Consider the following 26,187-nt stretch of genomic DNA (forward strand, 5'->3'; position numbering starts at 1 on the left):
CTGGTGTGAGATAGTATCTCATTGTGGTTTTAATTTGCATTACTCTAATGATCAGTGATGCTGGGCTTTTTTTCGTATGTTTGCTGGCCACATAATGTCTTATTTTGACAAGTCTGTTCGTATTCCACGCCCATTTTTTCATGGGGTTGTTTTTTTCTTGTAAATTTGTTTAAGTTCCTTGTAAATTCTGGATATTAGACCTTTGTCAGATGGGTACATTGCAAAATTTTTCTCCCATTCTGTAGGTTGCCTGTTCACTCTGATGATAGCTTCTTCTGCTGTGCAGAAGCTCTTTAGTTTAATTAGAACCCATTTGTCAATTTTGGCTTTTGTGTCCAATCTGGAATGTTTCTTAGACTGTCAGAGCTAGAAGAGACAACAGATGAAATGGATAAGCAAAATGTGGTATATCCATAGAATGGAATATTATTAAGCTACAAAAAAGAATGCAGTTCTGATACATGCTACAACATGGACTTTGAAAACATTATATTAAGTGAAATAATGAGTCACAAAAGGACAAAGACTGTGTGATGCCACTTGCATGAAATATCTAGAAGAGACAAATTCATAGGGTCAAAAAGTAGATTAGAAGTTGCCAGCAGCTAGTGGGAGGAAGGAATAAGAAGTCATTACTTAATGGTAACAGTTGGTTGTCGTGTTAAAGGTTTAAAAAGTTCTAGAACTAGATACTGATCAAACAATATTGTGAATGTAACTAAAGCCACTGAATTGTACACATAAAATTATTAAAATTAATTTTACACATTAAAATTGCAAAATTTATGTTATACATATTTGACCAAATTAAAAACATTAAGAATATAATATACCAAAACCATTGAATTATACACTTTAAATGGGTGAATTATACACTATGTGAATAATATAACAATAAAACTGTTAAAAAAGAAATGTAAAAAAGGTTAAGATTTATTCAGAATTTAGTTATATTGTAGCCAAAAGGCCTTTTAGAATTCTTATTCTGACATATTACTGTAACAGAAGTCAAATTTCACCTATGTGGAGATGTCTTACCTATTGCCCAATATAAAGTAGAACCACCACCACCATAAGAATCTAGGCTCCACAAGAGTGGAGACCTCATCTGTTTGTTCACCATTCTATCCCTACTAAGTTAAAGTACAAAAAAAAAAAAAAACCCACACATATTTAAAAATTATTATTAGCAGTAGTAACAAGCAAGAGTAAGAAGAATCTAAAACTCATAATTAAATCTTAGTTTCATAATTAAGGATATTGCAATGTAATAAGGCTATCTCTGGACTACTAGTGATCACTGTCCTCTGCATCTTGTGGAAGAGTAAGTCATAAGAGATGAAATTGACTTGTTTACTTAATTCTGGATCTTTTTGTTTTCTGATTGTTTCCCTAAAAACAATACAATGTCAACCCCCTTCCCAACTAAAGACCATTTCTTTGAGTGCCTGGATCATTCTATGATGAGTTTTGTCCTTTCTCCCTCTTTCACCCATCAAAGCATCCATTTCTTGAAGACACTGATTTCCTTTGGCTTGCCTTGTGGGGCTTAGTTACAGAATATGACCCATCCCAGGGCCTTCAGAAACAGTGTTGACTAACTGATTGTGGGGGAAAAGTTGATATTCTTTTCCTACTACCTGTACCATTTTCTGGAAATTCCCAGCCCCTGTGCAGCCAGTTTACCTATTCCTATAGCAAGTCATATTGAGACTGACTCCCGTCTGATCCTCCAGCCACTAGATCTGACTGAATTGCTCTCCACTCTTGCCTGGTGAAGAGTGACTGGACCTCAGAAGCTCTTTACATTGGTCTTTTGGCTATAAAGTACCATGAGAAACTCTTCAAATAGATCGTATTCTGTCAAGTCATTTTTTCCACTGATCTTCTTAGCCCCACAGCCAATGGTGACTCTCTTCTCCCCATTCTAGAATTTCCCCCAGGCAACCCAGTTATACTAAATCTGGGCTGTCAGATCTCAGCTGAGATATTGGTCCTCAAATTTATTGTTTTCAACCTTTAAAATAATTTATCTTTGAATGGTGAAGGGCCATAATGATCCTACATAGTTTTTGCTGTTTTACATGTGTCAGGTGCCCTTATCTTCATTACCTTATTTGGTTGATTGGCCTAATTTTTAATAAATGAAATGTCAAGGTCCACGAAGGTTCAGTGACCTGTACAAGGTCACGTTGCTGGTTAGTGACAGAGCTGATACTAGAACTCAAGATTGTCTAATTTATTCTGACACACTAGGTACCTAAGTTATACTGCAAAGGCATTTCCTAGACAGGGGAGACCCAGGTAAGGAAAAACAGCAGGAGACTCTGAGTAGCATGAAAATATCAGTGGTATGGGAAAGAGGGGCACAGAGGGGAGATGGGAAGGAATAAGGCTTTCTACCCTATTTTACCTGGAGCTGGTAGTGATTTAATAACCTGAGGTAGGCAATACTAGCCTGATTGGAAGGCTGGCAGCCCCTCAATGCTCAAGGGTGTTTTTTCATTATTTTTCCTTTGCCATTTTTCCAAGAATCTGTGTCAGCTCCCACTGGGGGCCTCTCAAGGATGAGAACAGCTGCAGAGGCGCTGGAGTTGGGCTGTTGAGTACATGCCCAGGACTGACACCTGCCCTTCCACAAGGCCCTGGGGACAAGTTGGCTCAGAGAAACAGAAACGAGACAGAACTCCATTCATCAGAAAGAACTGGGGTGGAAAAACCCTGCTTGATCCCTTGGCACCATTAAGCTCTAAGGTTGGCTCTGGGCCCCACACAACTCTAGGTTCTATTTAGTAAGGTCAATTAAAATAAGAGAGTGTGCTTGTAGGGCCCATTACAGTTATCTGTTGCATTTAACAGTTTCCTGGTGTCTGCTACACACAAAGCATGGGAGGGATATTGCTTTTGAACCCCGTAGGGGAAGGAAAGGTTTGTTAAAAAAGAAGAAAAAAAAAGAAAGAAAGAAAGTTATTGTCTACCTGCATTCTAGGTTACAACTTGACACTGGCTCACTGCTTTCTCTCTGGGTCTGTTTCTTCTGCTATAAGGAGAAGGTGCTGGTCTAGAACCTTTTGAGGTCTATGTCTTTTTTGTGTCACAAGCCCTTTCAAGAATTTGATGAAAGCTGTCGGTCTTCTCCCTAGAAAAAATGCATATATGCCCATAGATAGCTAGTTTTCCATATAGTTTAGTGGGGTTAAGGATTTCTTTGAAGCTTGTCTATAGATCCCAAATTAAGAGTCTCTAGACTAGTTGATTTCTGAGGTCTCTTCTAGCCCTGATAGTCTATGAAACATTCCAGGTTGGACACAGTTAATGAGCAGTGACACCCGGGCCAGAATGCTGGCAGCTGTCGTGGAATCCCAGAGGCTTAACTGTACCCCCCTTCCCAGGCTTCCTGAGACTCCAGTCCAAAGGAAGCAAAAGGATGTAAGCTCATTCTCTGCAAACTGAGTCCAAGGGAAGCAAAGGAGTGCAAACTGATTTACAGCAAACCAAAAACTAGAGTGTGCATCGGATCCATTGCCTCCCAGGTTGCTAGAATTTAGTAAGGATGCTAACTTTTCAGGAGAGTGTAGGCATGAGAGTCATGACCTCTAAATGTTCCTTAGTGGTTGGTTGAGGATAGGAAAAAAAAAAACATGACTGCCCGGTTGGTAAGGGACATACAGCTTGATTATAGATATTCTGAAATTGTTACTTAGGAGCTAACCTCAACATGGCTGGACAGAATACTAATGACCATAAACATATTGCATTTCCTTACATAATATCCCCTACTCTGTAAGTGTATATTTTGCTACTCAAGAAGGAGGTTAGGAGAGAAGAAAGAACGAGTTCTCATGGGTACATCAACCATCAGTCAGGGTACCAGTAGGAAATACCTGACACTCCTGGAGTGGATAAATTGAGTGAAGTTTACTAAAGGGGATTGATTACAAAAGTATGGGCAGGGTATAGAAGAACCACAGTGGGCACTGTAGAATTTTGGGAATAGTAATAGTGAAGTTCATTACCACTCTTAGGCCTGAAGGAGACAGGGGAGATGTCAGGAACCAGAACTCAGAGGGAAGGAGAGAGAATGACAATTATATATAGAGAACACCCTGATAAGAGCTATGACCTTCAGTCAAGGGATGCCCAGCAACCTCTCAGGCAAGGTGCCTGGAAATAGATAGCCTAATCTCATATTTCTCCTTGTTAGTGTTCCCCATTGGCTAAATACAACTGGAATCCAAAAAAACAAGGGAGCCTGTTGATAAGAGTCAGCTTCCCAGGACACAGAGCAGGGTGGAATAGAGAGTAGAAAGGAGATCTGGAGGGGAAGTCCTGGAGAGTAGATCTGCCACTGTAGGCAAAAGGAAGGAGCTGTTCTTATAGCCTAGAATATAAGAGATGTGTGAATAGTGATTAAGCAATAATAATAATACCATTTTGCATTTGTAAAAGCCTTTACACATTTGGTGCTTCAGTTACCCCATTGTCTCCTCTGAAACATATAGTTACCATATAAGCAAACAGGTAGTATTTTTTATGGATAACGAAACTGAGGGTCAACCAAATTTAGGTGATTTGCAAAGACCAAATGTCTACAAATAAAGAACATGGACTAGAACTTGGGTTTGAGCTCCTGGTCTAGGACCATTTCCACTGTATCATGTTATCTCTTCTGTACCCTGTCTTAGTCCACAGAGCTATTCTGATAGTTCTTCAGTGATCTCCTGCTTCTTCTGACACACAGTCAATTCCACCACAAGAGCAACGATAAGGGGGGAAAGTATATACACTTCTTCCTCTCATTTTTAGGAAAGGGTCAGTGTAGTAGTCCATTCTCACACTACTAATAAAGACATACTAGAGACTGGGTAATTATAAAAGAAAGAGGTTTAACTGACTCACAGTTTCACATGACTGGGGAGACCTCACAATCATAGCAGAAGGCAAGGAGGGGCAAGTCACATCTTAGCTATGTGGTGGGAGGGAAGAGGGAATGAGAACCAAGTGAAAGGGGTTTCCCCCTTATAAAACCATCAGATCTTGTGAGACTTATTCACTACCATGAGAACAGTATGGGGGAAACCGCCCCCATGATTCAATTTTCTGCCACTGAGTCCCTTCCACCACACGTGGGAATTATGGGAGCTACCATTCAAGATGGGATTTGGGTGAGGACACAGCCAAACCATACCAGTCAGTATGTGGGGTCATGAGGGAACAAGCTGAGTTGGAAGACAGGTAAGAGGATACCGTGTTCTTTGCACTCACCACTTTCCAGAGCAGAGGTTCTTAGACCCAGTTTTTGCCAAATGACTTTAGTCAAGATTCCCTATCCTGTCTCCCTCTTCTCTCTTCTGGCCTCTAGGTGTTCCACCTTATCAACTATATACTTCCAGTGTAACAGATATGATTGAATGGAAGTAGGGAAATAAATGAAAATGAAGAAATGACAAGCTCAAGGTAAACAATAAGAAAACAGAAATAATATGTCTTTTAGAATTCAACTGCAAAAAGTAAAAAGTATTTACACATTTGTTCCAGTTAGCATGTAAACCATCTATTAGGTGCTCAGAAATGAAAACCATGAGCAGATCCACCACTGAATTTGCAATTAAGTGGAATTTGGGGAAAACTCTAAATGTTCAGTGTTATTAGGATTTGCAACAGTCTAATGGAAGTGATGAGCCAGGCACCAGATATGAAAAAACATTTGGGAAGTATGAGATTGCAGATGCCTATAGCTGCTACCTTAGTCTCCCTGGTTGGGAGATAATTTAGTAAATACAGAAGGCTCAAGGCCAATAAGCTTTCAGAATTCACAGCTTCTGTCACTCAGACTGGAGTGCACTGGTGCGATCATATCTCACTGCAACCTCTGCCTCCTGGGCTCAAGCCATCCTCCCTACTTCAGCCTCCTGTGTAGCTGGAAATACAGGCGCAAGCCACCAGGCCAGGCTAATGTTTGTATTTTTCGTAATGATGGGGTTCTGCCATGTTGCCCAGGCTGGTCTGGAATTCCTGAGTTCATGCAGTCCTCCTGCTTCGGCCTCCCAAAGCGTGGAGATTACAGGAGTGAGCCACTGTGCCTGGCCTGCAATGGTTATTAACCAGGGATGATTTGCCTCCCTCCAATATCCTCCTCCCAGAAAACATTGGACAATATCTGGAGACATTTTTGGTTGTAACAACTCGGAGGGGTGCCACGACATCTAAGACATAGAGGCCTGGAATGCTGCTAAATGTCCTACAATGCACAGGACAGCTCCCTACAACAAAGAATTGTCTGGGCCAAAATGTCAATAGTGCCAGGGTTGAGAAGCTCTGTCTAGGGCATTTGATGACTGTCAAGATATTTACCTTAGCCCTGGCCATTATACTCTTCACTCCCCATCTCTGACGATGGCTTTCTTGCTTCCACCTATGAATCCCAGGCTGACTATGCCAAGAACCAGCTCCATCTCAGCAGGCTTCTGGGCTAAGGCAGAATTTATCTCATTTTCCAGTGTGTTGTTGCTGTTACTATTGTTCATTGCTATTTAGTTTTTGACCCTTGGCCTTGCTTTAACCCTAATAGAAGCTTATTTCCTAGTTGCTAACTGTTGTATGATTAATGACTCAGCCTGCCTAGACCTCTGGTTTTTGCAAGCTCTTCTAGTCCTGGCATCCTTCCCAGGCTCTGAGAGCCAACTTCATCTATGGTTTCAGTACAACACTGCTCTACTCATTTCATTCGGGAACACCAAATAGGGTTTGGGCTGGCAATTACACTAGACCTGCCGCCTTTTGAATCTCTGTGAGAAAGGTGCCAGCCCCAGGGAAGAAACACCTCAGTGAACTATCAGCTAGCGCAACAGTTGCTCCTCCTGTGACTGTCAGTGAAAGCTGAGGCAGACAGACAGGGAGAGAGAGAGAGAGAGAGAGAGAGAGAGAGAGAGAGAGAGAGAGAGAGAGAAGATGCATTGCATTCTGGGTAACAAATTTCAGAAGACTATTGTGTCAACTGGCTTAAGCAGAGGTAGAAAGATGTTCTACACAATGGTGTTTTAGAGCCAATTAAGCATCAATTCTGTATTGAAGAAGAAAGAAAGAGAGAAAATTGAAACCTCAAAGTTAAGATAGTGTCGGCTTTGGCCATTTCTCAAGTGTCAGCTTCATATGCCTAGAAAGGACTATAAAGGAGGAATTTAGAACAACAACAAAAAGGATGACCGTGAAGACAGTAGAACCAACTGATGTTTTTCAAACAAATCTCCATCCCTGAATTTTGAGAGTCAGGTAGTATTATGGAAAGGGATTGGCTTCTAGTCCTTGTTCAGTCACACAATGCTGTGTGATCATAGACTTAAACAGTGTGTGCCTCAGGTTCCTGACCTGAAAAATGGAGTGAATACTACTTTGAGTGCTTCATAATTTTTTAAAATTATAGAACAAAAAGAAATAGTGCATATAAAATGCTTTGAAAATCATTAGTGCTATATGAATAGAGATTATAATTACACATCACAAAAGATGTGTGACCTGAGGGAAAATGAAGTTGGATAAGATGAGAACAAGAAAGGCTGGCAAAGTGTATCTTGTTTTGGCAAAAAGAAAAAAAGAGAGAAATCTCCTGTCTTTTTCTCTGTCCCTATGAAGCACTTTCCACATTCCTGGCATAGTAGTAACTATCCTTTTTATTATGATTTTACAAAATCTATATGATAAAGGACTTCCCAACATTATTAATACACTCTAGAATTGGTCTTTCATTCAAGAAAGTTGTCTTAATTCATTCACTTACTGAGTAACATTCATTGAGTGCTCATGATAATTCAGCCACCATGGTAACTGTTAAGGGCCCAGAGAAGAACATGGCATGCCTCCTGTCCTCAAGGAGCCATTAGTCTGGTGGAAGTTTCTCATTTTAGTCACTTCTGTTACAATTTAATTCTCTTCTTGCATCTGACCTACATTTAATAGTCTAAAAAATTTGACTTTTGGACCTTGTTTATACAATCATCGAAACTGCTTGGCTATTCCAAGTTTTGACTCATACCAGTTACTTTTTGAGCCTGTTAAGGATTGTGTACTTACACAATTAAGTTCATTTCCCTTAAGAATGGAGAAAAAGATCCAAGTCCAATATATTGGCAATGAACAATAACTGGTTACTGGGAAAGGATGAGTCAACTGCAAATTTTTGATAAGCTAATTCATGCTAGAATGTTCAGTTATGGTTCTCTCTAGGCATTCCCCCAACCCTGGGTAAGATTTGGCTACCTAGAAAGGGCCATAACTGAATCTGAAGGAATAAATCTCTAATAGCTGACATTCTCATATCCCTTAAAATCTGGTGAAATATATCGAGGGCCTTTGATTGTCCTTTCAAATCACCCTCTGTATGTAAACCATCTTTAGAATTCTGTCTCTATTTCCCTATAGTTCATCTTCCCATTATGCCAATTACCCTTTTAAAAATGAGCTAAGTTTGTTCAAGCTCAGTCAAAAGTAAAAGAAATAAAGAAATAAGGCTAATGGCTGTGTTAAAGAGAGTCTCTGTAACAACTCTCAAAGAGACCAAGAGACAAAATGTTTCTCTGAAGACATCTAGGAGGAACAGCTAGTGAAAGTCCTGTATTCTCCTCCCTCACAAAAAGGCCTTTCTTTTTACCCTCCAAATCCATCCCACCTCCCACACAGAAAGGCAAGACCAGTGGCAAGTTTCAGCAGGAATGCAAATTGAGGGATGTGTACAGGGAGACAGAAATAGACTGTATAAAATGGCAGCCAGTGTGATTGCCTGGAACGAGCTCAACTCAAATCTTTCCACTTCAAGCAAAGCAGCCCCTGTTTAAATTCACCTCTTGCATAGGCTGCTGGGATCAGAATTCTAGCTTTCAATGGTTTATAGCAGCAGGACAATCTGTTGGAGGGCCAAAGCCCCCTTCTCGCTGTACCTCTTACTGAAGTAGGTGGTAGGATTCACACCGGAGGGACAGGAACCTTAGCTGGATGGAACTTGCATGATGAGATTTCCTAATCCCAATGAGGACCAGGCCTGTTGTAACCTCTACAAAGCAACCCACAGCACTAAGTGAAGAGACAAGCTGCAGCCTTTTCAGTCTCATTTTCTTTACATTTATAGCAGATCAAGGGTTGTTTAACCTACACATAGTTGAAAGAGTTTGGATGAATTTCATTTTCTAGTAATTGGAGGCTCACCTTCTAAAAAATTCACATATTTTGGTTCTGAATCTTGTTAAAGAAAAAGTTTTTTTTTAATTGAACCCCTGTTTGTCATTCTCTTATTAAAGTAGAAAAATATTTTTAAATTATTGCTACATATTTAGGATCATGTCTTTGTATCCACTCAGAGTCTAGCACAGGACTGGGCACTGGTAAGTCCACAAAAAAAATCTATTGTTTTTTAAATTCCAATGAATCATCATTTTATGGTATTTTGTGTGTGTCTACATAGCTGATAACCTCTCTTTTTCAAACATATACAGCCTGAAATACATCTATTATTAATCTAATATCTTTAATTTCTTAATTAAAGATAACATTTATCTTTAATGGGTAAAAGTTCATTAATATCTTTAATTTCTTGATATTATTTCCTGTTTTGCTTATCATCTCTGTCACTAACAGTCACTGACCTATGCCCTAATCAGAAATTCAAGGACAGATGTGCATTCTTCTAGTCATTTTTGTACTGAGGCTACACTTTAGCCATCCAAATTCAGCTCAGAGGAGATGAAGTACAGCAAAGAGAAGAACATAGAGCCAAGAGAAGGGGAAAGGAAGAGAGACAAGGGAGGGCCATCCAAAATGCTTATTGGGCCATGGTTCAGAGAAAACTGCCTTCCTTGACTTGGCTCACTTTCTAGGCCAGGCTTCTGTCAATAACACATTTATTGGCCATCCTGACTTCAGCCTCTGATTTGCCCAATTCAAATATACTTTTTCCAAGAAACAGATCTCCTAGTCATGGCCCCTGACCATTACAAACAATACTGTTGAAAAGTCCGAGTGAAAGAGGCCATTTTCTCCAAATGAGTCACCACCACCTGGAAAGTTCTTGGAAAATGGAAGAAGTGCCAGAAGGCTAAAGACAAGGAAATGTTGTCCTAATTTTTGCAAAGGGGAAGAAGTATATCTCAGGAAATATAAACCAATAGTTAACTTGATGCCGATACCCAGATAAAAATTTTAAAAGGGATTATTAGAATATATTTTTTGAGGACTCAAGAGAAATTATAATCAGTATATACAAACAAGGGTTGATGGAAGGCATGCCCTGCCAACTTTTCTTCTGATAACTTTACTAGACATCTAGGAGTGGGCATGGCCTGGGTTAGGACTGGCAAAACATCTCCTTCCAGAATCCATGGCAGAAATCATTAACCCCTCACAGCACTCTTGCCATTGAGTTCTTATTCAACCTCACATTCCTTCTCAGTAAGCAGTCACAGCAGACCAACCTGCTGTCCCAGGCTCAGGGTCTGGGGATGCAGAGAATACATAAGACCCTTAGGGAATGTACAACATAGTACAGAAAGTATTTAGGTATTATAACTTTGTTATATTACAGAAATGGGACCTATCAGTTTTGTTCTAAGGATGGGGAGTAAGAGCTTAGGAGCACTTCACAGAGGAAGTGACATTTGAAATAGGTTTCAATAGTTGAATAGGAGTTCTCCAAGTAAAGAAGGAAAAATGCCATAAAATATTAGTCTGATGTTTTTGAAGTGAGGAGTCGATTATACAATTGTTGGCAAATTAAACTGGCAGTTAAATGTGAAAATTATAACAAAGAATTAAAACTTTAATTGAACAGTCCTGCCAAAAGAATAAAAATCAATCAAAAGATTGATGTTGAATGACAGAATCAAGATTTAGAAAATTGCTAAATTTTGCGAGACTGAGATGAGAGGATTACTTAAGGCCAGGAGTTCGAGACCAGCCTGGGCAATATAACGAGATTCCTGTTTCTACAAAATATAAATAAATAAAAAGTTGATAACAGAAGAAAGTTTTAAAAAACCAGAACTTTGGAGCCAAAGCAAAAGATTTTTAATGCCCCTTTGGGTTCTGGGAGAGATTACATGTAATACATTTAATAATTATAAGTTTTCACATTTAGATTTTTAATATTAAACGATATATGGTAGAACAAAAATAGTACTAGTAGTTCTAGGATTTTAGGTGAGCTCAAGGTTATTATGAATCATCAAGGTGGGTGCAGTGGTTAATAGGGAGAAATAGCATGACATAGTGAAAAGATCTCTGAAATGGGAAATAGGAAACCCAAGTTTAGGTCCATCTAGTCCACTAAGTAACTATGTAATCTTGGTAAGTCATTTTTACTCTCAGGACCACACAGCCCCCTGAAGAAGTTGGATTCAATTTGTGGTTTCAAACTATGTTCTTTGGTTCCTTAGGATTCCTCTTGGGCTACCTTTGGGGAGAAGAAAGAAGTTGAAATGATGAAGGCTCTGTAGCCTCTCACTCTCTTTGTTTCAATGAGAGGAATTCTACTTTTAACTGTTTTAAGAATTGGAGTTCTGTCCCAGCACAGGGGCTCACACCTGTAATCCTAGCACTTTGGGAGGCCAAGGTTGAGGGAATCACTTGAGCTCAGGAGTTTGAGACCAGCCTGGGCAACATAGTGAGACTTTGTCTCTAAAGAAAATAAAAAATAAAAAATTACGTGAGCGTGATGGTGCCTGCTTCTAGTCCCAGTTACTCAGGTGGCTGAGATGGGAGGATCCCTTAAGCCCAGGGTGTTGAGGCTGCAGTGAGCCATGATTGTACCACCACACTCCAGCCTGGGCATCACAGCAAGGCATGTCTCAAAAAAAAAAAAAAAAAAGAAAGAAAGAAAAGAAAAGAAAAGAAAAAGAAAAAAAAAAAGGAATTGGAGTTCTTTTTATTTTTTTTTATTTTTGCAGACGGAATCTCACTCTGTCAGCCAGGCTGGAGTGCAGTAACGCGATCTCGGCTCACTGCAACTTCTGCCTCCAGGGTTCAAGGGATTCTTCTGCCTCAGTCTCCTGAGTAGCTGGGACTACAGGCGTGTGCCACCACACCTGGCTATTTTTTGTATTTTTAGTAGACATGGGGTTTCATCATGTTGGCCAGGCTGGTCTCGAACTCCTGGCCTCAGGTGGTCCGCCCTCCTCGGCCTCGCAAAGTGCTGGGATTACAGGTGTGAGTCAACGTGCCCAGCCAGAATTGGAGTTCTGACTAAGATTTCATTTCTAAAAAGATTCCATTGCAACAAACAATTTTAAATCATTTAGCTCTAATATTGCAATCTTAGACTACATTGATAGAAGCATTGTGTGCAAATTAATGAATTAGTTTCTTTATACTCTGCAATGTCAGACAATATTTGAACTCTCACTCAGAACACCATGTTTCATGACATGGTTTCATGACATGGTGTCATTTGACAAAATGAGCTTTATATAGGGAAAGATGAGCAACGCGAAAAAGGGATCTAGGAAGTCACACCATATGCTTAAGGTAATACAGTTGCTTATCCTGGAAGTCAGAAGAGGTGAGGAAGGACATGATAACCATATTCAAACATTTCAAGAGTTATCCTGTAGAAGAAGAATTTGCCTTTTTCTGTTTAGCTCTAGAAAACCAAATTAGAACTAGGGACAGAAAATTTTCAGAACAGATTTTGAGTCAAAACAAGAAGGAACATTAAACATGTAGCCTTTGAAGAAATGATCTTGCTGTAAGGACAAAAACAATGAGGGATAAATTTTCCAAAACAGAAGAAAAAATTATCACATCTTCATACTCTGTGATTATCCACTCACAAAATCCCAGAAATGAGCTTTAAAATTGCTACAATAAGATAGTTCAACAAGGCAAGAGCAACATAAAAAGTAATCTTTTTCTGTACTCCAGCAATATTCAATTATATAAAAGCTATGAAAAAGTATCACAGTTACAACAGCAAGCAAAATTGTAAAAGACCTAGGAATAAGTCTACAATAAATCTATTGTACCTATTTGGTGAAAATTATATAATCTTTACAGAAGAAAATAGAAGATATTTTAATTTTTAAAATACTTTAAACACGTCAGTTCTCCTTAAACTTTGATATAATTTCAAAGCAGTCTAAATCAAAATCTCTATAGAACTTTTCTGAAAATTGACAATCTGATTCTACAGTTCACAGGGAGGAGAAAATGCACAAGAATACTAAATAATATTTTGAAAAAAAATCGTAAGTGAGGACGTAACAGTAAATTATACAAATAGATTATAGTATCTAAAACAGATGGTATTAGGCTGGGAGCAGGCAGAAATAAATCCATGGAACAGAGATTATGGATGAATAGACAGTCCAGAAACAGAACAATGTACACATGGAAGTTTATTGTGTGATCGAGGTGACATCAGTGGAGAAACAATTATTTTATAAATTGGATTCAGAGATTGCCTATTTGAAGAAAAGGTAGATTACCCCCCATTTCTCACCAAACACCAAAAATAGAGATAAGCATAAAAGGAAAAACAATAAGCGTATTTCAAGAAAATATAATGAATTTCTTTGATCATCTTTGGGTAAGAAAGGCATTCTTCAGCAAGACCCAAAACCGAAGCCATAAAATTAAGGAATACTTTTGATTATGCCAAAATTTAAAACTTTTATACAAAAAAGACGTGGTAAATAAATTAAAAACACAAGGTACAAGATGAAAGAATATTTGCAACACATTCAACAAAGAATTACCTTCTAAAATCCATCATATACATTTTTTAAAAGAACAAACAATCCAATAGAAAAATGGGCAAAATAAATAGGCAGTTAATTACTTAATTAATTAATTAATTTGAAAATGCTGAAAATTATGCTCACTCAACTTTGAGAGTATCAGGACAATGCAAATGAAAGCAGCAATTTTATTATTGTTTACCCACCAGATTAGCACAAATTTACAAGGTTGATGAGTAGTGTTGTTGAAGGTATGAAAAACAGCACTCTTAAACACTATGGATATAAGCATACATTTATAAAGCCTTTTGGGATGGAAATTTGGCAGAATCTATCAAAATGGAAAATACCCTTTGATCCAGTAATTCTTCTAGGAATCTATTTAATAGACAATATGTGTACAAAGATGCCTATTGCAGTATTGTGTGTAATTGCAAAAATTGGAATCAACCTAAATATGCCCCAATAGGGGACTGTTTAATAAACTACAATATATCCATACTATAGAATATTATACAGCTATTAAAAGAATGCAGGGGTTGCAGCACTGTTCACAATAGCAAAGATTTAGAAGCAACCTAACTGTCCCTCAATGGATGAATGAATAAAGAAAATGTGGTTCTTTACAATGAAGTCCTATTCAGTCATAAAACATAATTAGAATCTGTTATTTGCAACAGCATGGATGGAATTGGTGGTCATTATGTTAAGTGAAATAAGCCAGGCACAGAAAGACAAACATCGCATCTTCTCATTTATTTGTGGAATCTAAAAATCAAAACAGCTGAACTCATGGAGATAGAGAGTAGAAGGATGGTTACCAGAGACTGGGAAGGGTAGTGGGGGTGGGGGTGAGATGGGGATGGTTAATGGGTACAAAAAAATAGAAAGAACGAGTCAGACTTACTATCTGATGGTACAACAGGGTGACTATAGTCAATAATAATTTAATCGTACATTTAAAAATAACTAAAAGAGTATAATTGGATTGTTTGTAACACAAAGGATAAATGCTTGTGAGGATGGATACCCCATTCTCCATGATGTGATTATTACACATTGCATACTTGTATCAAAACATTTCCTGTACCCCATAAATATATATCTACTATGCACTCACAAAAACTAAAAATTAATTTAAAAATTAAAAAGAATGCAGTGGAAATATATTCACCCACAAAGAAAGAGCTCTAAATGGTACAAAAGTAGATTATAGGAAAATAGAGATCATGTGATTCTATGTATTTAAGTAGAAAAGATATATTTATACATCTCTCTGTCTTTATATGTAAATAAAGGTTTCTCAACCTTGGTGCTCCTGACATTGGAGGCTGCATAATTCTTTTTTGTTGGAAGATCACTTTAAGATGTTCAGCAGCATCCCTCCCTGGCTTCTACCCACTAGGTGCCAGTAGCGACCCACCCCAAACTGTAATTACCACAGGTGTCTCTATATATTGCCAAATGTCCCCTTGAGGGGCAAAATAGCTTTGGTTGAGAACCACTGATATCAATGTACAGAAAAGTGCTAGAAGGATATGCATAAAACAGTTAACAATGGTCACCTCCAATGAGAGAAAGAGGCAGTGGGAAAAGAGAGAAGAGAGAACTTTTACATATTCTCTACATACTTTTGGATTGCTTTAATTACCTAAAAGTGATAATGAACTAATATATTATGTGTACTTAAAAAAATAATAAGGAACAATGAGCTTTCTGTCTCTGGAGATGTTCAGAGTTTAAAGAATCACTAGTAAGAGGAATTTTTGTTTTGCATGGGACATGAGACTGGATGATCCCATAAAGTTTATTCTTTGGCCCTAGAGAGTTGTATACTTCAAACAAGAGAATTGCCAGACTTCACTTACTCTCACTTCAGAACAGTTTGATTTTTGGTTTTATTAACTTCACCTAAACTCCTAAACTGTTACCATTATTTGAATATTAGGCCTATTGGGAACTATATCCCTGTAAAAAGGGAAAAATAAACCAATCCCAAATACTCAACAAACAAATAATGAAGTTATTTTCCATCAAAGGCTCATTTGTAGTTTCTTGTTTCCTCTATACCTGGCTTTAAATCATCTGTACATTTCATTTACAGTAAAATTTACAGCTACAATGCACAATGCTAATATAGGGTTTACCCTTATCATAGCAGACTTGTTCTTGTCCCTCAATGAATAATGGTAAATATAAGCATGAAAATGAAATTAGTGATACCCAAGCCAACTGCTTTATCTAGCTCCTGAGTTATGGGATTAGCAATGGTCTCACTGGAAAACTCTTGGTTGGTTTTCATGAATTAGGGCTATTCCAATTTAGCAACTGTGAAGCTGCTGTGGTAAAAGCATTTGTGGGTTCAGCTTGCTCCTCATTTCTGCATCAGGATCCTGGGTCATATGAGAGGGGCTGGGGATTCGGTTGGAATCTTATTTTTGCTATCAATGGACAGAGGTACAAGGCCTTTCAAGAATTCAGGACAACAGATAAGAGATCAAGAGAAAGACTGTGAAAAAAGAGCAAGGTTTGAAAAGAGGTGAAATGAGATGGATGAAAAAAGATGCAGAAAAAAAGTCATTGCTTTAATTCGTAAGAATGCTCTTGAATCAGAGCTTGAGTCAGTTTCCTCAAAATACTTTCTTCCATTTCCAGCATCTTTGCAACACCCTTCATTCTTCATCCTCTCCTCCTTGCATGTCAGTTGTCTTCAAGAGTGATATATTGGCAATATATCACTGGAGCAATTATGATACAAGAAATATACTAGTGTGTCTTTGTTTCAAATTTAATGGAAATGCAGTCCTCAAGCCATTCAGTTCTCCCACTTTCTAACTCCACAACTTATTGGCATAGTTTTCCTCCTAGTCTCCAAAGGACAAGATGGCGCTGTGCCTGCTAATGAGCATCTGTCTTGGAGAAGACAGTGGCTTTGAGATCATGGGAAAAGAGTAAACTATCAAAGGCAGGTTTCATCCTCAGTCATTTCCAACCTTCCTAGGTTAGAAGGCACTGTTGACAGATTCAGGGGATGCCTGGGGCTGGAGACAGCCTTATGCAAAGGTGGACTGTGGAGTCGCAGGGTGAGATATCTCTCTCCTGTGAAAGTAGAGAGATGGGGGGATTCCCTGTCTCTCACAAATGCCTTTCCCCATCCTCCTGCCAAAATATCTGGCTTTCCTCCATCCTAAGAACATCAGAGCTACTACTGTTTGTTTATTTAGCCAACAAATGCTATTTATTAGCACTTACCTGATAGAGACCTGTGCTAAGTGCTGGGTATTCACTGATGAACAAAATAAAAGTTAAAAAAAAAAAAGATTTGGCTCCTGTTCTCATGTTGTTTACAGGCTGATAGAGGAGACTGATATTGACCAAATAGTCATCCAAACAAATGTAAAGTTACAACTGTGGTAAGCCTACAAGGTGAGGTACTTGGTGTATATGACAAAAGAATATGATATAGGCCATTTATCTACCTATCTATCTCCCACCTAACCTTCCACTCACTTAGAAAAGACCATCACCTTGTAAATGGGCATGAAGAGCCTAACCTGCCTAAACTCAGGCTAAGGGGCAGAAAGCACTGCCCTTTCCCTGACACCTCTTCTGTAACTGGTGTGAACAGTTCTGACTGTCTGCTTCACCACAGAACACAAGCCAACGGGGAGGGTGATCAGGCAGAAGATGCACCCCCATCTGTTGGGGGAAGGGAGGCAGACAGACAACATGTTGGTAGCAGGAATTTAAAGTGTTTTAAATCCATAGTCCTCCAGCAGAGAACAAGGCCCCAAGAAAACAGTTTAAGAGGGTATATGGGATGGGGGCAACCAACAGGGCTGGAGGGGATAAGAAATGTCAGATTGGGTATGGTCTGATGTAGCCATACTCAATCTGGCCAAAGGCTTGTTCTGTTTGAGTTTTTGGAACCCCTTCTTCTGATCCTGCAACTCACCACCACTGAATTAATCATCTCCTTCACCACAAAGGGGCATGTCCTACATACCTCCTAGTTTCAAATAATGCTGAACGGTCTTGAAGAAGCTTTCCACCTAACTTTATTCTTTAGCCACCACATATCACATATTATACATTTTCCTTGTCATATCTTTTTTCAGTTTATGCCCAAGGTGGGGAAAAACTAGCTGATAAAACTACCTATTTGCAGTGGTCACAATTACCCAATCTCATCTTTGGTGTTCGCATTAGCTAGACAACAGATGTTCTTAATGAAGATTAAGTGAAATTTAATGGTACTAATTGCCATTTGCATGGGCTGCAGATACCATCAGGTTCACACGCTGCCTTTCATGACCCTTTATGCCTTACTACATATCAGGTTTGTATTTGAATGGAATGAATCTGACTGGCAGTACCTGCTGGCTGCTCGGCATGAAGATGCAAGCACGGTAAAGGAGGCACACAGGCCAGAGAAACATGGTGCAGTGGTGGAAATAGGACTGCCTAATTTGTTTCCTAATAATAACTGCTTTCTAAGGTTCTTAGTAATGGCAAGTAAGGATCATTTTGGACTGAGTGGGACTCAGTATCTGCCTAGCGAGGATACGCAAGACACTAGGTAGGCTGACTTCTTTGTTTTTATGCAAAACTGATCCTTTTCTGTTTTGTTCTTAAAAATATTGGAAAGTCAGGCCGGGCGCGGTGGCTCAAGCCTGTAATCCCAGCACTTTGGGGGGCCGAGACGGGCGGATCACGAGGTCAGGAGATCGAGACCATCCTGGCTAACACGGTGAAACCCCGTCTCTACTAAAAATACAAAAAACTAGCTGGGCGAGGTGGCGGGCGTCTGTAGTCCCAGCTACTCGGGAGGCTGAGGCAGGAGAATGGCCTAAACCCGGGAGGCAGAGCATGCAGTGAGCTGAGATCGGGCCACTGCACTCCAGCCCGGGCGACAGAGCAAGACTCCGTCTCAAAAAAAAAAAAAAAAAAAAAAAAAAATTGGAAAGTCATTATAATACAAAAGTGAGTAAAGGAGGTGAACACCACTGTTCACACAAGAGAATATGTGACAGGTTCAGCAAATACATGAAAAGGTGCACAACTTAATCAGTAACAGGGTAAATGCAAAGTATATAAAAAAGATACTATTTCTCAACTATCTGATTGGCAAATGTGAAAAACAAAGATAAGTATTGGGTATTGGTGAAGATGTCAGGAATTAAATTGGTGACCATTTTGGAAGTCAGTTGATAGTAGCTGATAAAATTTTAAATATGTGTGTTCCACAAACCAGCATTTTTTAATTCCCATACCCACTTTAGAACACCTTTGCAAGCATATTCCAGGAAATGTGTACAATATAGCATTTGTTGTGATAGCCTCAAACTGGAAGCAACCTAAATCTTCATCAGTAGGAAAACAGATGAACTACAGAATAACTATCAAGTTGTTAAAAAGAATGAGATAGTTTATATTTTGTATGACTGCACATAATATACATGTAAATGCATAGATAAGCTCTGAAAGGCCACAGTCACAAAAGTGGTTACCCTTGGGAAGTGGACTGAGGTGGGAAAAGCTGGGTTGGTCAAAGACATTTTCAGTATTATTTATCTGTGTTTTGTTTTGTTTTGTTTTGTTTGAGACGGGGTCTCACTCTGTTGCCCAGGCAGGAGTGCCATGGTGCGATCTCACTGTGAGGCTCACTGCAGCCTTCACCTCCTGGGCTGAAGCAAACCTCCCACCTCCACCTCCCAAGTAGATGGGACTGCAGGTGCACACTACCAAGCTCAGCTAATTTTTGTATTATTATTATTTTGGAGAGACAGGGTTTTGCATGTTGCCCAGGCTGGTCTTAAACTGCTGAGCTCAAGTGATCTGCCTGCCTCCACCTCCCAAAATGCTGGGATTACAGGTATGAGCTACCATGCCAGGCATAGTCTTATTTGTGATACTGTAATATTTTATAAGCAGAACTGTTCACTTATTATTTATGTAATTAAAAATTAATTTAAAATTATATTAAAATTTTTTGTGGGTGCTTTCTAATTTTTAAAAAATTTTTAAAACTTTGTGGGTACATAGTAGGTGTATATATTTATGGGGTACATGAGATGTTCTGATACAAGCATGCAATGTGAAAAAAAGCACATCTTGAAGAATGGGGTATCCGTCCTCTCAAGCATTTATCCTTTGAGTTACAAAGAATCCAATTGCACTCTTTAAGTTATTTCAAAATGTGCAATTAAGTTATTATTGAGGATTGTGGTATCAAATAGTAGTTCTTATTTATTCTATTTTTTGTACCCATTAACCATCCCCATTTCCCCTGCTCCCAGCCCCCCACTACCCTTAACAGCCTCTGGTAATAATTTAAAATTTTAAAGGCAATATAGTTATATTAGAACATTTGTAAACAAGAAAAAAAGAAAAAAAACGATGCATAGTCCTGCCACCTGGACAAATCTACTATTATAAGTGTGGTGTGTATTCTTTTAGTCTTTTTATCTTTACATTGTATATAATTGTGATCTATAATTTGTATCTTGCTTCTTTGTTTAACACTGGGTTTCTCAGCCTTGGCACTATTGACATTTTTGGGTCATTCTTTGCTGTGGGGTTGAGGGGCTGTCCTGTGCATTGTAGAATGCTTGGTAGCATCCTGGGCCTCTACCCACTAGGTGCCTGTAGCACATTCACAGTCATTACAATAAAAATGTCTCTGGACATTGTTAAATGTTCCCTGTTGGACAAAACTGTTCCTGGTTGAAAACCACTGGTTGAATACATAATTAGCATAATGTCATTATATAAATCCTTATAACCTTGCCCAGGCCTTCAAACTTAATGCCAGTCTCTGTTTTTCTCCCAGATCTTGATTTGTGTATGTCAAACTTTGGCCTTGATAACCTGACCTTGCTTTCTGACACCTCTTTCCCTAGTTGGTTGGGGATTCCTCAGCCCAGACTGTACTCTGACATCACCACTAAAGCAATTAAACAGTAACAGCCAGGCTTCTTCCCCTGACATCGTAGACTGATTTCAGATCATGTGTCAGAAAACAGGGATAGTAATCAGGAAACCCATTAACATGGTAAAAAGTAATCAGTCCAGAGACATAGCTGAGGGTTAAAGTCATGGGGCTAATGGTCAAGGCTAAGAAGTGGAAGGCAACCAGAGCCCACCACAGGATCAGCTCTCTGAACAATCAAAAACATGGTTGCTTGGCAAACAATGCTTCCTTCTTCCCTTTCTGCTTTATTTAGACATTACCCAGGTTCTCAGGGCATGGTCAATCCAAAGGGCAGACATAGAGATAGGCCATGGAAAATTTGGCACTTGCCTGCTGAGGACATGACACCGAGACCTCAATGCTTATATTCCCAAGGAACAAGGAGAGGTCAAAGCCAGGTGTCAGGCCTACCCTTAAGAAACATTTAATGAATGTTGCATATCAAGCACTGTGCTGGGCTCTGGCAATGAAAAGATGACTCTGGAGTGACTTAGTCTAAAATCAAATTACCACATAACTTCCAGAGAAATATATCTATCGGGTAATCAAAATATAAAGGCAGTGACAACACTCCTCATTTTGAGCACTTAATTAGACCACGTATCACTATCCATGCTTGTCTTCAGTATTTCACTTTGCCTCCAAAATCCAGTAAGATATGGAGAATGAGAATAGTATTGTGAGGCTCTGTGGCTCCAAGACCTCAATTCAAGGAGAAGACTGAGTTCATTTGCAGAGCACAGAGGGCGGTATCAGATTTCACCACGTGAGCTCACATTTCTCAAAAGAAGACATTCATACAGCCAACAGACACATGAAAAAAATGCTCATCATCACTCGCCATCAGAGAAATGCAAATCAAAACCACAATGAGATACCATCTCACACCAGTTAGAATGGCAATCATTAAGAAGTCAGGAAACAACAGGTGTTGGAGAGGATGTGGAGGAATAGGAACACTTTGACACTGTTGGTGAGATTGTAAACTAGTTCAACCATTATGGAAAACAGTATGGCAATTCCTCAAGGATCTAGAACTAGATGTACCATATGACCCAGCCATCCCACTACTGGGTATATACCCAAAGGATTATGAATTATTCTACTACAAAGACACATGCACACGTATGTTTATTGCGGCACTATTCACAATAGCAAAGACTTGGAATCAACCCAAATGTCCATCTGTGACAGACTGGATTAAGAAAATGTGGCACATATACACCATGGAATACTATGCAGCCATAAAAAAGGATGAGTTTGCGTCCTTTGTAGGGACATGGATGCAGCTGGAAACCATCATTCTTAGCAAACTATCACAAGAAGAGAAAACCGAACACCACATGTTCTCACTCATAGGTGGGAACTGAACAATGAGATCACTTGGACTTGGGAAGGGGAACATCACACACTGGGGCCTATCATGGGGAGGGGGGAGGAGGGAGGGATTGCATTGGGGAGTTATACATGATATAAATGATGAATTGATGGGTGCTGACGAGTTGATGGGTGCAGCACACCAACATGGCATAAGTATACATATGTAACAAACCTGCACGTTATGCACATGTACCCTAGAACTTAAAAGTATAATAAAAATAAAAATAATAAATAATAAAAAAAAAAATGTGAGCTCACTACATTGAAAATGTAAATTTCCTGCTCCCCAAACTCCAAAAATTCTCATCTGGCCCAGGTTTCTGCAGTCTGAGCTAAGTTGGAGGTAACCCCTCATGCATCTTTGTCTGTCTGGTTCTTTACTCTCTGGTGCCATGGGGGAGCAGAGACAGACTGAACACTTTATTTCCCCAGGGGCTGAATCACTTCCCTGCCTGCCCATCTGGCCTTTTCCTGACAAGATGGTCCCTGATTATTTGAGATCTGCAGACACAAGGAAATGGAGCCGAGGAAGACTGACCCTGGTGTGAAATCTAGAGAGATGAAAAAATCTCTTCTTAGCAGGAAAAAGGGCATTGCAGGATATCATTATGCCTTGCAAATAACCCACTGTCCTCTGAAGAGTGAGATGAGTTCAATCAGAGGAGTTTCCACAATGCTTTCTTGACAATTGAGGTTTTATTACACCCAGGTCAGTCACTGGCTAAATGGCTAAATGCTGGACTACCTCCAATTGGCATCCAATAGAGATAATGCTCTGCTGTAAAATGCGTATTTGATAACTGAATGCCTATCCTCTTTGTCTTTCTATAGTCTTTCCTTTGTCCTGGGTTTCTGCAGCAATAGTAGGGCCTAAGGGAGTGACAAATTATAAGCAATGTGCTGTGTAGTAGGGTACTCAGAGGCAGACATTATAATTCTGCATAGCAATGATAGCCCCCTCTCAATTTATATTTCCAAGTCTAGGAATTGCTGGCCATGGTCACAGCCAGGGGAAGTCCAGAGCAAAACTGAGAAAAATGAAGTTTGTTTTGTTAACCCCCAACCTCCTAGTTGGCATCATCTTGCCCCAGTGGTGGGCCCTTTTCCTCAAAATTAGCCAAACCATCATGACCTGCTCCTTAGAGTCTTAATTCATAATGAGATATAAACATTGACAATAGCTAAGTATGCTATTTTTTTCTCCCCAAACATTTCAAGCCACAGGCTAGGGGGCAGAAGAATTCTTTACCATGTTTGAAACCATACTACTTGTGTGTTCAGCTAGCATGATCCCAGACCTAGGAACAGGGGTTCTAGGTCCTAGGCCTGCCATTTCTGCTTTTAAAACAATTTTATTGAAGTAGCCTTGCAATTTATGCCCCCAATTGTGCCATACCACCTTCTGAAATTACAGTGGGTTCATGGAAAGCCACACGTGGAAAGACAAGGGTTCTCACTCTGTGGTTTTGAAGCCTTTGGCCACAAGGCTTATAAGATAACTGTGGTTTTAACACCAGCTCTTCCAAAACCATAGTCTCCATTTCAACGAAAAAAGTCTAATTTTCTCAGACCTCAGGTCCTGTACTTCTTTATAGAAAGCAACAGTAGTCTGAGTGGCCTGATCTAATTTAAAGAGTTTCCAGAACACTGGGGTAGTGCCAAACCCTATGCTTCATTGATAACACCATGATTATTTTATCTTAGGGGACCTGGCTTTCTTTATTCACTATATTCAAGCATTTCCTGGCTGTTTTTCCAAGCAAATAAGCAAATGATGAATGACTTAATAACATTGAGATCATTGGCAACTGGTTTTGAAAGAATAGAAATGAGTTTATGAAGAGTTAAAAAATGAATGAATTCCATTTCTTGCCCTGTATCTCTTGTTTCAATATTTCTCTCTCTGTGTCAGTCAGAGCATTCTTTGTTACTTTCCAGGTGGTATTCCAAGGTTTCCCTAGTTATCTCTTAAATTAATCTGTATCCCTAATTTAACCACATTTATATTAATATACTTTATAACCATTTTATTGAGATACAATTCAAATACTGTATTAGTCAAGGTTCTCTAGAGGGACAGAACTAATAGGGGATATATATATATGTGTGTGTGTATATATATATATTCATTAAGTATTAACTCACATGATCACAAGTTTCCACAATAGGCTGTCTGCTGGGCTGAGGAGCAAGGAGAGCCAGTCTGAGTTCCAAAACTGAAGAACTTGGAGTCCAGTGTTCAAGGATAGGAAGCATCCAGCATGGGAGAAAGATGTAGACTGGGAGGCTAGGCCAGTCTCATCTTTTCACATTTTTCTGCCTGCTTTATATTCTAGTCATGCTGCCAGCTAATTAGATGGTGCCCACCCAGATTAAGAGTGAGTCTGCCTTTCCCAGCCCACTGACTCAAATGTTAATCTCCTTTGGCAACACCCTCACAGACACACCCAGGATCAATACTTTGCATCCTTCAATCCAATCAAGTTGAGCCTCAGTATTAACCATCACGTATACTATACAATTCACTTATGAAAAGTATACAACTCTGTGGATTTTAGCATATTCACAAAGTTGTGCAACCACCTCACAATCAATTTTAGGACAATTTCATCACTCCAAAAGGAAACCCCTTAGCAGTCAATTTCCATTTCTCTCCAGCACCAGGCAACCAACCAATTTATTTCTCTCTATACAGTAACTCATATATTTTAACAGAGACCTCTAGAAAATCTGCATTATCCAAGGGGATGGTCCCCAAAGGGGCATTTTCAGGTACCATGATAGGGAACATGTGAAGCAGTGGTGGCCCTATGACTGGCACACTGCAAATCACATAATATATTAGCACATATTTCCAAGAGTCAAAGATAGTGGGCAGAGATACACTGACAACAGATTAAGCCAGTACTGCAGCTATTTTAATTGATCTTGCTGCCATCCAGGGGGTGAGGAGGAGGGTGCATTCTCAGAGGATGCATCTTTCAAATGGAAATCTGCTGAAGGGAATTCTTTTCTGGCTTTTAGGGTCCACAACGGAGTCCTGCCTCAGTAGATAACTTTGCTTTGCTCTCTAGCAGCTATCTATAGCGCTATGGGCAATTTGTCAATTGGTTCCACAAACAGGTTTTGAGCATCTACTTTGAGCCAGGCACTGTGCTAGGCATCAGGGATATGAAAATAAATAAGACCATTTCCATAAATCCAGCCTGGGTACCTCTGATTTTTGTGGAAAACTGCTAAAAAAAAAATGTTGCCCTATTCCCTAAAACATACCCAAAGACAAAATATATCTCTTTTTGACTATGCTTAGTTCCTGAAAATTTCATCCAAGTTAGTCTTTGGCTTAAGGCTTTGATGGCCCCACTAATTACAAGAAACACATTAATATATTTTCAGCCATTTTACTCTTTAGTAGTTCATTTTAATAGCCAATCTTAGAGTCTTGAGAGGACGGAACTCTGAGATAGGCATGATTTGGTAGAAAGATAAAGAGGGAAATTATAGGTCTCCATTGCTCAGTGAGTGTTCCATAGGCCAATAGCATGGACATCACCTAAGGGCTTGTCAGAAATGCAGAATCTTAGACTTCACTTCAGACTTACTGAATCAAAAGCTGCAATTTAACAAGATTCCTAAGTGACTCATATATACTTTTACGTTTGAGAAGCACTTGTCTATAGCATGATATCTCAACCTTGGCACTACTGACATTTTGGGCTGTATAATTCTCTCTTGGAGTAGGGGGTCAGTGGGGAGAGGGGCAGTTCTTTGCATATCACTCACAATAGTGTCAGAAATAATTAGTCTGTCAGGACGCTCTCAGTTTGGAACTGGCTTTGAGAACCCAGTGTTTGCTTTGAAGACCTAAGGTACATTATTCATTAAGAAGTCCACACACCAAAATTGGGCTTACCCTAGCAATGGTTTTCAACCTTGGCTGGATGTCAGGTACACCTGGGGAGCTTTTTTTTTTTTAAATTAAATAAAATAAAAACATACATGTGCCCTACTCCAGGCTAATTAGTTCTGAAATTTTGAAGAAATCCCCAGCATCAGTATTTTTTAAAAGCTCCAGAAGGTGATCCAATTTTTTTCTAACATTTCAAATGAACATTT

The 26,187-nt window shown here is 39.3% G+C and overlaps 1 protein-coding gene across 8 annotated transcripts in view; it reads right to left on the reverse strand.

Moving 5' to 3' along the window:
* The window catches only part of DCX (doublecortin), a 129,392-nt gene that overhangs the window by 59,242 nt on the left and 43,963 nt on the right, over positions 1-26,187 (reverse strand). The window lies entirely within an intron of this gene.

Source organism: Rhinopithecus roxellana, chromosome 7 (genome assembly GCF_007565055.1).
Source record: "Rhinopithecus roxellana isolate Shanxi Qingling chromosome 7, ASM756505v1, whole genome shotgun sequence".
Classification (NCBI taxonomy): domain Eukaryota; kingdom Metazoa; phylum Chordata; class Mammalia; order Primates; family Cercopithecidae; genus Rhinopithecus; species Rhinopithecus roxellana.